The 7,500-nt window shown below is 27.0% G+C and overlaps 1 protein-coding gene across 3 annotated transcripts in view; it reads right to left on the reverse strand.

The window, feature by feature from the left end:
- Positions 1-7,500, reverse strand: part of LOC125035351 (putative sodium-coupled neutral amino acid transporter 10) — a 46,639-nt gene that overhangs the window by 25,694 nt on the left and 13,445 nt on the right. The gene's annotated exons all lie outside the window — the stretch shown is intronic.

Raw genomic sequence — 7,500 nt, forward strand, 5'->3', positions numbered from 1 at the left:
GCTGATGCTAGCAGCGAGAATAGCCTCCTTTTCCGTGACTTTGCTAGGTCCCATAAATTGAGGATATCTGGCTGGTATCAGCATTCTGACCGGCATCTTTGGACTTGGTACAGCGATACGGGTAGTGTGTCCAAGGAGATCAACCACATCCTCGTTAGCACTCGGTGGAGGATCCTCCAGAACTGCAGGGTGTATCAAAGCGCTGAGTTCTGTGGAACTGATCATAGATTAGTTGTGGCTACTCTCTGGGTCCACTTTAGAACCCCCTGTCACCCAAATGAACACCCTAGGGTGTTTCATTTGGACAGATTGAGGGAGGACGAGTGTGCCGGGGGTTTGGTCGTCTCACAGCACTCGAGGGCCTGACAGACCCTGTTCTTATACGGGATACCTTCAAGCATGAAACGCTTGATGCAGCTCAGGAATCCATTGGTGAACGCCCAAGAACAAGACAAAATTCCATCTCGCAGGAGACACTGGAAGCCACAGACGATTGTCAGGGGATGGCAACTTACACCATTCACTGGTGCGCAAGACTAGGTTACTGTTGAGAAGGGATAAGGAACATTTTATCAGTCGTCTTACAGACGAGGTCGAAAGCCATTTCTTAGTAAATGACCTTCGTCCTGCCTACCAAGTCCTGAGAAAGCTGAACTCCAAGCCCTCCTCACAGACGACTGCAGTCCACTCAGCAAGTGGCTAAATAATCTCAGATCCGGATGGGGTGCGTGTGCATTGGGATGAGTATTTTGAGCAGTTGTATTAGGTTGATCCACCAACAGTTAACATGGATGCAGGTAATGTTGAGATTCCTCTGCCAGACCCACCCATCAGCGAGGATCCACCCTCCCTGACTGAAATCAGGGGGGCGATCTCCAAGCTGAAGAGTGGTAAAGCAGCAGGTGTTTGTGGCATCCCAGCCGAATTGTTAACCCAATGGCGACGGGTCACGGCTATCGCCGTCATAACAATACGCACGATGTGCGGCGTGCGGCTGTCCGCAGCGGCGCCGCGCCAAAACGCCCCGAGGCAATGATTCGGCTTGATGGACCGATATCACGCGCTCGGAGTCGGCGCGCTGCCCCCGTTCGCCAGAGCGTAGTTTTTTTAAATTTGCTATACCCGGCGCCATTGGGTTAAAGGCTGGTGGAGAACCTATGGCAAGGGGCTTGCATGCAGTCCTGTCTGCCATCTGGCAGACTGGTACCTTTCCCCCTGACCTGCTGAGGGGTGTGGTCATCCCTCTCTGGAAGGGGAAAGGGGATCGGTGGGACTGCAGCAATCACCGAGGCATTACACTACTCAGTGTACCAGGCAAGGTACTCGCACACATCTTACTGAGACGTATCAGGGACCACCTATTGAGGCACCAAAGACCGGAGCAATCTGGTTTCACTCCTGGTAAGTCCACAATAGACCGCATCCTGGCGCTTCGAATCATTATAGAGCGCCGTCATGAGTTCGGACGTGGGCTGCTCGCAGCCTACATCGATCTCAAGAAGGCATTTGACACGGTGCATTGCGAATCTCTCTGGGAGATCCTGAGACTAAGAGGAATTCCAATAAGGATTATTGGACTAATAGCAAACCTGTATACAGGCACTGAAAGTGCTGTAAAGTGTGGTGGGGGCCTGTCGAGCTTCTTCCCTGTTAGTTCAGGTGTGAGGCAAGGCTGTGTTCTTGCACCAACACTTTTCAACACTTGCATGGATTGGATACTGGGTAGAGCTACTGTCCAAAGTCACTGTGGAGCAACTCTGGGCAATATCAAGGTTACAGACCTTGACTTTGCCGATGATGTTGCCATGCTCTCTGAATCTCTGGAAACCCTTGTGGCGGCTCTTGATGCATTTAGCAATGAAGCGAAGCCCCTGGGGCTAGAGGTCTCCTGGACCAAGACCAAGATCCAGGATTTTGGGGGCCTGCTAGGAGACCCTGTACAGTCGATACGTGCTTGCGGTGAAAACATCGAAGTCACAAAGAGCTTTATATACCTCGGTAGTGCATTTCACGACTCTGGGCTCTCAGACCAAGAAGTCAGTAGACGGATTGGCCTGGCAGCAGGGGTCATGAAATCTCTCGACAAGAGTATTTGGAGATGTCGGTACCTGTGCAGAAGGACCAAGTTACGTGGTCCTTCTGCAGGGGCGCATAGCCGCATCCACCCTCCGCTTCCACCTACGAGGATCCCTCATAGCGAGCCGCCAGGCAGGGGCCCGGCCCATCTCTAGTTCCTCAAGACAGGTTTGATCGATTTGCCCAAGCCACGACCTTCTCGGTCGTCCCACAGGCCTCCTCCACCCAGGGTTGTCTCGGACAGAGACAACCTGATGGGCAGGATCATCCTGTGGGAGTCGAGCCAAGTGGCAATATAGCCTGAGTTGGCGATCACGGATTGTGCAAGTAACAGGTCCTGTACCGGTCTCCCGGTGCAGCAGTTGGTTGGACACATGGTCCCACCAACTGTACCCCATGATCCGGCCCAAGGATTTGTTACAAAAGGCATTAAGACGAGATTCCAGAGCACAAGATAGTGTCCAAGTTTCACTACCATAGAGTAAAACTGGCAGAATCAGGGCCTTGAAAACACATAATATATATATATATATAAATGCATATATATATAAATGCATATATATATATATATGCATATATATATGCATATATATATATATATATATAAATGCATATATTTATATGCATATATATATATATATAAATGCATATATATATATATATATATGCATATATATATATATATATATATATATGCATATATATAGATATATATATGCATATATATATATAAATGCATATATTTATATGCATATATTTATATGCATATATATATATATATATATATATATATATATATATGCATATATATATATATATATATATATATATATATAAATGCATATATATAGATATATATATATGCATATATATATATATATATATATATATATAAATGCATATATATAGATATATATATGCATATATTTATATGCATATATTTATATGCATATATATATATATATATATATATATATATATATATATATATATATGCATATATATATATATATATAAATGCATATATATAGATATATATATGCATATATATATATATATGATATATCTATATATATATTTATATCTATATATATATTTATTTATATATATATCTATATTTATATATATATATCTATATTCATATATATATATCTACATTTATATATTATATATATATATCTATATTTATATATCTATATTTATATATATATATATTTATATTTATATATATATCTATATTTATATATATATATATTTATATTTATATATATATTTATATTTATATATATATATATTTATATATATATATTTATATCTATATATATTTATATTTATATTTATATTTATATATATTTATATATATATTTATATAAATATAAATATACATATTTATATATCTATGTATATTTATATATCTATGTATATTTATATATATATATATTTATATATGTATATTTATATATATATGTATATATATTTATATTTATATATATATGTATATATATTTATATTTATATACATATATATTTATATATATATTTATATTTATATTTTTATATATATATATCTATATACATATATATTTATATTTATATTTATATTTTTATATATATATTTTTATACATATATATATTTATTTATATATTTATATTTATATTTATATTCATATTCATATTTTTATATATATATTTATATATGTTTATATATATAAAGTTTACATATATTTATATATTTATTTATATTTATATATATTTATATTTATATATATATATATTTATATTTATATTTATATATATTTATATTTATATTTATATATATCTATATATATTAATATTTATATATCTATTTACATATAACTATATATTTATATCTATTTATATTTATATATATATATATTAATATTTATATATCTATTTATATATGAGTATATATTTATATATATTTGTATATATATATTTACATATATATATATTTATTTATAAATATATATCTATATATAAATAGATAAATGAATATATATTTATATATAAATATTAATATATATAGATATATAATAATAAAAATATATATAAATATAAATATATACAAATATAAATATATATAAATATATATAAATATAAATAAATATAAATATAAATAAATATATAAATATATGTAAACTATATATATATATAAACATATAAATATATATATATATATATATATATATATATAAAACATATATAAATATATATATAAAAATATAAATATAAATATCAATATATATATATATATATATATATCAATATATATATATATATATATATATATATATTAATATATATATATATATATATTTATAAACATATATATTTATATATATATTTATATTTGTATTTATATTTTCATATATATATATATATTTATATATGTTTATATATATATATATAGTTTACATATATTTATATATATTTATATTCATATATATTTATATTTATATTTATATATATCGATATATATATTGATATCTATATATTGATATCTATATATTGATATTTATATATATATATATATATTCATATATAAATATATATTTTTATATATTTATATACATTTATATATATATATATTCATATATATAAATATATATGTACATATATATAAATATATACATATACATATAGATAAATAAATATATATATTTATATATATATATATATATATATATATATATATTAGATACATATCTGTTATATATATAAATTATATATATATATATATATATATAAATTATATATATATATATATATACACATAATATATTATATATATACATACACATATACGCATACATGTACATGCATATGTAATATCATATAACTGAATAAAATAATATATATATATATTATATATATATACATATTATATATGTATATATAATATATATATTGAGTGATAAGAAATATATATTTGTACACATATATATGTATATATATCTGTCTATCTATATAAATATATATATATACATAATTGTATAATTATATATGTATACACACATTTATATAATATATAATATATATATATGTATATTTATACATACAGACATATATATGATATATATATGTATATTTATATAAACACATATATAATATATAAATATATGTGTATATTCATATATACACATATATGTGTGTATATATATATGTATGTATAAAGATGTATATATATGAATATACATATGTTTATGAATAGATATATTTATATATGAATGCATATAAGGATATATGTAAATATATATATAATATATAAACATATAATATATATGTATATATCTAATATATAATATACATATATGTATATAAATTTAACATATGTATAAATAAATAAATATAAATAAATATATGTATATGTATGTATACACAAATTTATATGTATATATATATATTGCATATATTATATTATATACAAGTTTATATTACATATATATATATATATTACATATTCATACATTATATATCTCGTACATCCCAATACCGCCGGGGAAAATGAATAAAAAATGTGGAAAATGCTGTGCTCATTTTCTATATTTTTGTGAAATATACATATACACACATATACATACACACATATATATACATATACATATATATACATATACATATATATACATATACATATATATATACATATACATATGTATACATATATATACATATACATATGTATACATATATACATATATATGTAAACATATACATACATACATACATATATACATATATATATACATATACATAAACATATATACATATACATAAACATATATATACATATACATAAACATATATATATATATTTACATATACATATATATACATATATATACATATATATACATATATATAGATATATATACATATATATAGATATATATACATATATATAGATATATATACAAATATATAGATATATATATACATATATATAGATATATATACAAATATATAGATATATATACAAATATATAGATATATATATACAAATATATAGATATATATATACAAATATATAGATATATATATACATATATATATACATATATATAGATATATATATACATATATATAGATATATATACACATATATAGATATATATACATATATATAGATATATATACATATATATATTGTATACATATATATATATACATTTATATATATATATATATATATAGATATATATTGTATATATATATGTATATATATATGTATATGTATATGTATATATATAAATATAAATATAAATATACAGACAGACATCTATACACTTATATATTCATATTGATAAACATATGGATAGATAGGCAGACAGAGAAGAAACTTGATTCCATAATATGAATAAAACTTGTGGAAGACTAAAGTAGTTTTTATACCTTTTTGCATTTGTGGTACATTTAACAGTGAGCAAAAATTATTTTGAATTATTTGTTTAAAAATCATTAACCATTAAAAAAGACTAAATAGGAATTATAAACTTAAAAGCCAAGTGTAGTAAGATTAAGTAGAAATGTGCATTACCACCTCACACTGAAAAATGTGCATGTGCAATGAGGACAAAGAAGTATAAAACAGTACTTACTTTGTGGTAGATCTACTTCAGTTTTGCATTATTTTCAGAAATACTGCCAAACTTTACTCTATATCTAAATAATAAAGTTAACAATAATGTGAAAAAATGACAATATCTATCACTACAATATATGTTATTCTATAATCTTACTAACTGGTAAATGTTAATTCAAAGTTTCAGCAGCAGCACAATAATTTGCCTGCAGTATTTACTTCTATCTATATAAAATCATATTTCCTGGATCACTTTAAATGAAGTTCTAACCTGACATTACTGTATTACATTTCAGCAAAGCTATCTTTAACCCGAAGCGGCCGGGGATGGCATGTATGTACATGCCATGCCCTCTGCAAATTTAATTTATTAATTGTCTTTACACTTAGATGATTCCAAAAGTACTGTGTCACCAATGAGACAATTATGAGTACAACCTCTCTCAAATGTTCATCACTTTTCCTTGATATTCGAAAATATTTTCTGGTATCTAATATTGCTGCTTGTAATGTCAGTAACACTTTGATAATCATTATATCTATAATAAAAATAACAGCATCAACACTGAGAATTAGTGAGAGAGAGAAAGAAAAAAAAAAAAAGAAAAAAAAAAAAAAAAAAAAAGATAAGGCGAGGTCATAAGGTCTACTTCTAAACTGTATATATTTTTATCATATGTCAATCCACTAGCCATGTTGTGAATTCATGCCAGGTCCACTATAATTTAGTTTATTAATTGAGTTTACACATATTGTAGATGGCTCCACAAGTGCTTTGTCACCATGGAGCCAATTATTAATCTTCACTATCTAACTTGTCTA

This window comes from Penaeus chinensis, chromosome 19 (assembly GCF_019202785.1).
Source record: "Penaeus chinensis breed Huanghai No. 1 chromosome 19, ASM1920278v2, whole genome shotgun sequence".
Classification (NCBI taxonomy): domain Eukaryota; kingdom Metazoa; phylum Arthropoda; class Malacostraca; order Decapoda; family Penaeidae; genus Penaeus; species Penaeus chinensis.